Raw genomic sequence first — 9,042 nt, forward strand, 5'->3', positions numbered from 1 at the left:
TGAATGATAATTAAAACAGAAAATCAACACAGAAAATCAGCAAAACCAAAAGCTTATCCTTAAAAAATGCTGATATAATCAAAAAGTCTGTGACATATGCCACATCATCTAATACAGTCCAAATATTTGTGATCCAGACACACACTCCTAAATCCCTTGTAATCTTCGGTTGATTGGAATATCTTTTGTTCTAATTAAGCAATGCTAAGTGGCCCCTGATCAATCTCAGGTCAGGGACTCTGTCAGGGGAACCAATCACGTAACTTAGAGAACCAATGTGATTTGAGAACTGGAATTTTATGTCCTATTCTCCGACCCTCAGTGAGTGGAACTGACCTGAAGTTGGGGTTGATCACCATTGGCCAATGATTTAACCAATCATGCCAGCAAACAGCAAAATAAAGTTTCCATAAAAAACCTAAAAGGCAGGTTTTCGAAGTTCTGCAGAGCCAAAGTCATGGAGGCTCCTGAACACTCTTGTTCACAGAGAGGGCACAGAAGCCCTGTGTATCTTTTCTTTCAGAGCTCACTCTTTGTACCTCCTCATCTTCCTATTCATGTGTATTCTCTATGACATCCATGGCATCCTTTACAGGTAAGCCGAAGACAGTGTGTTTCTAGCAAATCAACTGAACCTGAAGAGAGACTTGTGGGAAACACTTAAAGCAAGTTAGTCCAAAGCAAAGATCACAAACTGCAGCTTGCAATTGGCAACCAAAATAATGGCAAGTTCTGTAAGACTCAGCCTTCAGCATGTGGGACCTGACACTGTCTCCAAAGCCATGATGTCAAAGCCAAGTTACACGATATGACAGCCATTTGATAGCCAACATAAATTGCCAGTATCAGAAATGAGAGACATCACTACAGATCCCTAGACAGTAAAATAACAGAGCAATACTGTGGACAGCTCTTTGTCTACAAACAAGAAAGAGGCACAGAAGCACTCACTGGTGAATTCTTCCAAACTTCCAAACATTTAAGGAAGAGATTATCTCAGTTCTCTAAAATCTCCTTCAGACAACACAAACAGAATGAACAGCTCCTAGATGTTTTCATGTGACCAGTTGAAGCCCAGTACTAAAAGCAGATAAACACATTACAATTGCAGACTGTTCTCTCTCATGAGCATAGAGGCAGAACTACTCCACGAAACAATTAAAAGGGAGTTTACACAACTAAGTGGGATTTATCCCAAATTTACAAGGGTTGTTTAACAACAAGTTTAACTAACAAGTTAGTATAACCCATCACCTCAAAAAATGAGCCAAAATCAAAAAAATCACATGATAATATTGCTACATGCAAAAAAAAAATGCATGATAAAATCCAGCACCCAGGAATACAGAGGAACTTATCTGAAGAACATACGAACTAACAGGAGACTTAATGACGGGATGCTTGACTCTTCCCACTCTTAGGAGCGATGCATTCTCCTCAGTGATTGTGAGCATCGTACTAGAAACACTAGCTAGTGCAGTAAGGCCGAACAAGAAAAGAGTTCACACAGACCCAAAGGAAGACGCAAAACACACTAAGCGATAACATCATCATCTGTGCGCAGAATCCAGGTGAACAGACTAATGAGTCCTGGAAAGAATAAGAACTTACAAAAAGCTTAAAGAACTCAGAGTGAATATACAAAGATCAAACACTTTCCTACATACTAGAAATTTCCAAGTAGGATTTGAAATTAAAACCACAAGACCACACCGACATGAAATTCTTAGTTATGAATCTAAAAATTACAAGATCGATAGGAGAAAAAAATATAAAGCTGATGAAAGAAAAAAAGAACTAAATAAATAGATAAAAGATGCCCATATTCAGGAATATAGTACATATTGTCAAGATCTTAATTCTTCAAAATGTGATTTATAGGTTCAATATAATTTAAATCTAAACCCCAGCAATTCATTTTTGGGCCTCAACAAACCAATTCTAAGGTTTATATTGAGAGGCAAAAGACCAGAAAAGTCAGTACAATATTAAAGATCAAGTTTGCAAATAACTGACTACTAATTGGCCTGAAACCTTTCTATCATGACACAAGTAACAAAACCAAAAATATGCAGTTGTAACTACACCTGACTAAAATGCTTCTGCACAGTAAAGAAAATAATCAACAAAATGGAGAGATAACCTATAGAATGGGAGAAAAATCTTTCAAGCTATACGTCTGATGAAGGATCCAGACGCTCATGAAAATGTGTTTTGTACAACTGTTGGATGAGGTGCTCTATAAATAAATGTCTGTTTGATTCATCTAGTCATAGTTATGAGAATGATCTCATTGGCTACCACATAACAATTATAGAAAGAACTCACTGAATCAGAGATGAACACCAGAACATAGTGAATTTCCTCTTGTGATATCTTTTGAGGCAGAAGGACTATACACCCAAAATGCCAAGACAAAGACTGATTCCTAATGGAGTGAATTATCAATGTATTTGCTTATATTTACACTGAGTGACATAACAGATTATGTAGAATATGTTGCATATTACTTGATAACTATATTCAAATATGCCGCAAGTAATTTACACTCATATATATTATAATGAGACACATTGTGGCAACTCAAGATTGCTAAAAGATAACTTGCACACTAATCATGCACAGCCTACAAATATGTGCTGTTACAAGAAAGGACCGTACTTAATTCCTTAATTAATGGTGGAGCTAAGAAGATTCTACAATCAAACTCTACATACATGAGAAGCCATGAGCACATAGATGAACCAAGACACAAAACTGGCCAGTATCAATTGGGAAATAATCCATTGCATTTGTTGGGCCGTAATTCATTTTCGTTTTTGTGAACAAGCATCATTTGTATCATCATCATCATCACCCACCTTCTACAATTTCCAATAAGTTCATTGATCATTTTTGCCAAATCCAAAGGCTCACATTTTTTTCTGACAATATACTTGCTAACTTTTATTCAGTAAGGAGATCAAACAGTATCCTCCATCCTTTGCACACAAACACGATCTCTGCATTTCCATTGTCCCACGTGACTTTAAAGTTTATTTTTCAATAAGCATAATTTCAGTAACCATGAAAATAGTCTCCTTACCCAACATCCAAAAGAACTGCTCCTACCTCTCACACAGGAAATTATCAAGCGCTAATAGAAAGAACATCAAAGAAGAAAGGGGGAGATGCTGAGTTTACTGACATGCCAGGCCGGAGAACACACACCAGCATCCAAACACACTGCTAAGATCACTTAGAATTGGAGGATCACTGGAGTTTTTCGCCTGGCCTGCAACCAGGTCTTCAGAACAAATTCCACTGTTCGTTGGTCAAACATAAATTCTCCATTGAGTCCAATAAAGGTCTTATGCAGGTGATTAAAATCTCATGAAATTTTCAAACCTTAAGCTGCTTAGAAAACTTACACTGAAACAGTTTTCAGCCTGATACCTCCTAGGCAAGTATTTCAATAAGGAACATTTTCATTCTCACCACGTAGCCCCCTCGATCAGGAGGCAGAAGCCTATGGCTATGGGCTGAGCCTCTATCCCTTTTTAGCGTGACCTGTGAACTAAGAATGGCTTTGCATTTCTAAATAGCTATAAAGAAAATCAAATAAAAAATATACCACAGAGAACATAGGTATCTTGAAAAGACTAAAACTGTCACAAACTGACCTTTTACTCAAGAATTTGTTCACCTCTGTCTTGGATCACACAGTGAGTTAAGGTTTATGATGCAGAAAATCCTAGAAAATATAAAGCAAGCTGGACTTCACAGAGACATACTGACACAGCAGCCTCTCCTGAAAGACGATGCAAAGAAGGGGGTGGCGGCAGGAAAGGTGATCTCTTGAAAGAGTGATATCAACTGGGGCTGGAGGGATGGCTCAGTGGTTAAGAGCATTGCCTGTTCTTGCCGAGGACCTGGGTTTGAATCCAGCACCCACATGCTGGCTAACAACTGTAACTCCAGTTCCAGGGGATCCAAAGCCCTCTTCTGTCCTCTGTGGGCATTGCACATCATGGGTTCGCTTACATACATGGCAAGCAGACGTGGAAAGTGGAGTTGGCCAGATAAACATCACAACTCGTCGGACTAGCAGGATTGTTGGAAAAGGAAGAGGAGGGAGAGGGGTGGAAGGAAACTGAGGCCCGTGCGTTAACTCAGTCTGCACCTGACACCCCAGGTCACATCTCCCTGAGAACCAGAGGTGTGTGTTCGTTTGTGGATGCACAAGAGAAATCACACTGCATAAAGTCCAGCCACTCTTCGGGGAGTACTAAACCGATTTCACCTAAGACTCCAGAACAAAGAAGCAAATCGAAGCAAACCTTGTTTTCAGACACGCACTAGCCTCACCCAATACAAGCCTAGGCTAGAAGAGCGCAATTAGGTAGACTTCACTGTGACAATTACTTTTTATTGTCTACTTGACAGAATCTGGAGTCACCTGAGAGATGGGCCTCTGGGCATGCCTAGTCGGGGTGTGTTATCTTGATCTCGCTTGGGCGGCACCATCCCCTGGCTGGAACACTGGGCTGCATAAATTGAAAGAGGGAGCATTCATCTGTTTCTGTTTGTGGCTATGATGTAACCAGCTGCTTTAGGCACCTGCTGTGTTGACTTTCCCACCAGGACAGACTGTGCCCTTGAACTACAAACCAGAATAAACTCTTTTCCCCTGAGGTAGCTTCAGTCAGAATATCCCGTTAAAACAACAGGAAATGAAGTAACACATGCATAAAATATAGAAGACTTATATCTGTGTGTATGTATCTGAGTAACTGCATGTATGTGTACATGTTTACATGTGTGCTTGTGTGTATGTCACAAAGCTAGAAAGGGCGTCAAGAGAGGGGAGGAAGGGATCTGTTGTCAGAGTTCTCTTCTGGTCTCTTGCACGCTCAGACAAACCATATAATATATTTTTATGTGAATTTATTATGGTCTATGCCCTTAGGTAGGGAGGGGGTAAATGGGGGGACTTACACAGAGACAAGCACTCTTGCTCGGGGCTCTTCAGATTCGCTCCCACAGCCACCCATATATCTCCGTTAACTTTCACCCATGCATCTCGGCCTGCGGTCTCGGTAAATGCCTCCTCGTGTCCACCACACGGGGACCATCTCTCCACGCCCACCGCCATGTGTTCCTGGTGGCTGCCGGCTTCCGTCCCAAGATGGGCAGAAAACCCCTCCCCAGTCAATTCTCCGCAACAGGCCCTGCCCCTTGGAGGAAACAGGCAGTTTGGGAGACGGGAATCTTGAGGGCGGATGTGTTAAGAAAGAAGGGCCCAACCAGGGGAACAGGAAACCAGCTAGAAGTGGACGGAGCGCAAGACAGACGGTGCAAGAGAGGACCAAATAACAGCCGGCAGGGTGACAAACGTGCGTGGGGCCGCCATGGTGAAACACTATTTTGTATGCTAAAACCTAAAAAGTTAAGATTATAAAGCTTATCAGATGGGTGAGACAGGAACATCAGTGGAAACAGGTCAGAGAGACAGCTGCTTAAGATAGCAGTCCTACAATTTTCCGATATCTTGAGAAAGGCATTAAGCGACCCACCAGGCATGCGATGCGGTGGGATGAGGATGCTTGGCATCAACCCAGACATGGTGGTCGAGTTGAACTGAAGTATTAATTCAGTGAACACAGGCACATTATAGATGAAGACTCCTAGTGTTATGGCCACAATCATGATGTTGTTACAGGTGTTAGGCTCCACTCCCCGAGCCCAGAACACAAGAATTCACCCTCCACTAGCATCAGAGAAGTTTTGAGAAGCATAAATATTGGACTAGGTGTATTCCCGGTGCACTCAAGTCTAATATTCTTTAAAACAAAACATGATGAAGCTATTAAGAAAACTGGCACATTGTTTCATAAAGCAATAGCAACAAAAATGAAAGAAAGTAAACTATAAAGAAGGGTATTTCATATAAAAATATCTTCTTATACCACGTGGAGGCTGGATCTTGTTATTCTACAGAAAATCCATACTCTAAGCTATTGTATTTTGGGTTTTCAAATATGTAGCTTGCCACAATACTACACACACACACACACACACACACACACACACACATTGCCTTGTGATACCATGCCATGAAACAGAAGTCTGCTTAGATCCAATTGCTGAGGCAATTCTACATTATCAACAATTCAGCATCTTTAAACCAGTCATCAGCATCAGTGTCCAGTCAGACCTATACAGTGACAGCAGCTGTGAATTAGGGACAGCAGAGTCCCCTGCCAGGGCCTCCCACAGTCAGAAATCCTCTAACAAGGACAGGTGAGCACCTCATCCATACACAAGTCATTTTCTCAGCCTTGCAGAGTTTGTTCACAAGGAACTTACATTCCTTAAATAAGCAGCTGATATAACTGATAATGAGTGTCTGTCAGACTGTGTCTTTACGGAGTCATTACGTAAAATGTCATAGATAGAAGGAAATGAGGTCTTCAAAAGGAACTTAGTTTCATCTCAAACAAATATCTGCTCGGGGCTGGATAGTGAAGAAAGCTTTGGAAGTTGGTAACAATTTTAATTACAGTTTGATGAGACAATCAGGAGTCAAGAAAAAAACCCACCTTTGTTCCAGCAAGTGAATCAGAAATACATGTTAGTTATCTCATCCAACTTTATATTTAGTTTTATATATATATATATATATTAATTTAATGAATCCATTCTAGGGCTGGAGAGATGGCTCAGTGAGTGGTTAAGAGCACTGGCTGCCCTTGTAGAGGATGTGGATTGGGTCCCCAATCCTACATGGCATCATCTAACGACGACCTGTAACTCCAGTTCCAGAGGATCCGATGCCCTCTTCTGGGCTCCATGAACACAGCTTGCCATTGGTGTACTAACATAATGCAGGCAAAACACTCCACACACAAAGTAAAAATTAATTTTTTAAAAGCTCCATTCCAGGCACTGTTTTCACAAAACAATAAGAAAATACACTTGTTACATGTCCCTCTTCTTTCCCCGCCTTCGTGCGTGGGCATGCCTATATTAACTTGCTTAGCATTTAATTGCCTTGATTCTAAACCACATCATTTGCAGAAAGGTGGCACAGTGAACACTGGGGTGAGAATTTCTGTATCACACTCCAGCAAGAAGGCCTGAGAAGAAGGCCTGCAGCTAGGTCAGTTCTATTTTCACACAGGAAGCAGAGTCATGAAGCGCAGAGCCCTTCTTGGATGCTGTCATGATGACAAAATAACTAAGACAAGGGCAGTTGATATGAAAAGCCTCATCCACCAGTCATCAATCTCATATAGGCTCTAATTCATAGGCTCCAGTAGGTCAGTTAGCCTAGGGTGTAGCCTTATGGGATATAGAGGGTTTGCTTGTTAAAGATTTATTGGTGTTGAGGATGGAGAGATGGCCCAGCCATTAAGAGTACTGGCTGCTCTTGCAGAGGACCTGGGTTCGATTCCAGCACCCAAATGGTGGCTAACAACTGTCTGTAACTCCAGTTCCAGGGGAATCTGACCCTCTCTTTTGACCTCAATGGGCACTGCAGGACACGGATGCACTTACATACATGTAGGCAATACACTCATATATACATATAAAATAAAAATAATAAATAATATATATAGGTCTTTTTGAGACAGGGTATCCCTGCAGATTCAGCTGGCCTGGAACTCACTATGTAGACCAGGCTGGCCTTGAACTCACAGAGATCCACCTGCCTGCCGAGTACGGGGATCAAAGGCGTGTGTCACCACACCCGGCAATAAAATATGTATTCTAAGAAGACTTATTGGTGACTAAATTTATTTCCATGACCTCCACGGACATGGATCACCTTTAGCCTCTTAATATCCTACCCCCTTCATTCCCTGGATGTGGCCAAGGAGGCTATTTTTTTCTAGGAAATGCAACCTCGACGTTCTATTCAATATGACCTTGCTAGTGAAATGCCCTACATCCCAGACATCTCCCCAGTATTGAAATTATTACAAACTACATATGCACATGTGTGCACACACACACAAACATTATTGCCATCTTCAGGAAAATATTAAAATATTACAGGACCCACATATGGGATGGCACATCTCTCTGTTTGAAATTAAACATTTGCTAAAGAATTGCAGGTGTCTTTCAAATGATCACGTTAGTCCCAAATACAAGAAGAAAGATAACAAATAATCTGGCAATCAGTGCACCACCAGCATCATTAGCTCTAATCTCCAGAGTCTATTCTTTTCAAATGGAAGAGGAAAAAAAGAAAATCTCAAAGCTATGCTATTACGACAGTCAATTACATTTTGATAGAACAGTTTCATGCCTCCATCTGTAATTAAAGTCAGTAGTCTTATAAATTAAATTCCTACAAAGGGGAAATTGGATTAGGAGCAGAGGGAGCACTTAGCTGTTTCTCAAATAAGAGCTGGGAAATAAATTGTATATAAGACAAACTATGTCTGAGCAGCACAAGTTATTGACCTACTTACTGGGCATATTGTGATCAGAACATGTGTAGACTATCAGAGGCATGCCAAAAGATCTTACTTTTATTGGGGCCTGAATGATGGTTCACTTTCATTAACTGTAATTCAACACAGGCCCCAAATAATATATCTGAATGTGGAAAATGTTTTACTAATATACAGGAGCACAAAATCAACCCAAACCATAAAGCAGCATCACCTATCACCCCCTGTGGTGGCCCAGTCTACATCCCACTGCTTCTGCCTTTTTTCTGCGTACAAGCATGAATTTGCTTTGGTCAGTGGGATGGTAACGGACTTGATGCAAGAGGGGGTTTGAAAATGGACAGCAAAGAGCTCTTGCTCTCTCTGGATGCATCTTCACCCTAAGAAGAAAATGCTCAGGGTCAACATTTGGCAGATACTCTGCTGGTCTCTGAGGAAAATTTAAGAGAAATGGGTCCGAGCCGACCCACACTCAGAGCGGGCTAGGATCAGCTGTGGATCTGAGCTGCCTCCAAATACGTGAAGGCAGCCCAACCAAGACCAGCACAAGCACCCGACTGAGCACTGCAAAGTACAAGTTTTCCAACAGCTGGCCAGT

Source organism: Nannospalax galili, unplaced genomic scaffold (assembly GCF_000622305.1).
Source record: "Nannospalax galili isolate Female #2095 unplaced genomic scaffold, S.galili_v1.0 scaffold215, whole genome shotgun sequence".
NCBI lineage: Eukaryota > Metazoa > Chordata > Mammalia > Rodentia > Spalacidae > Nannospalax > Nannospalax galili.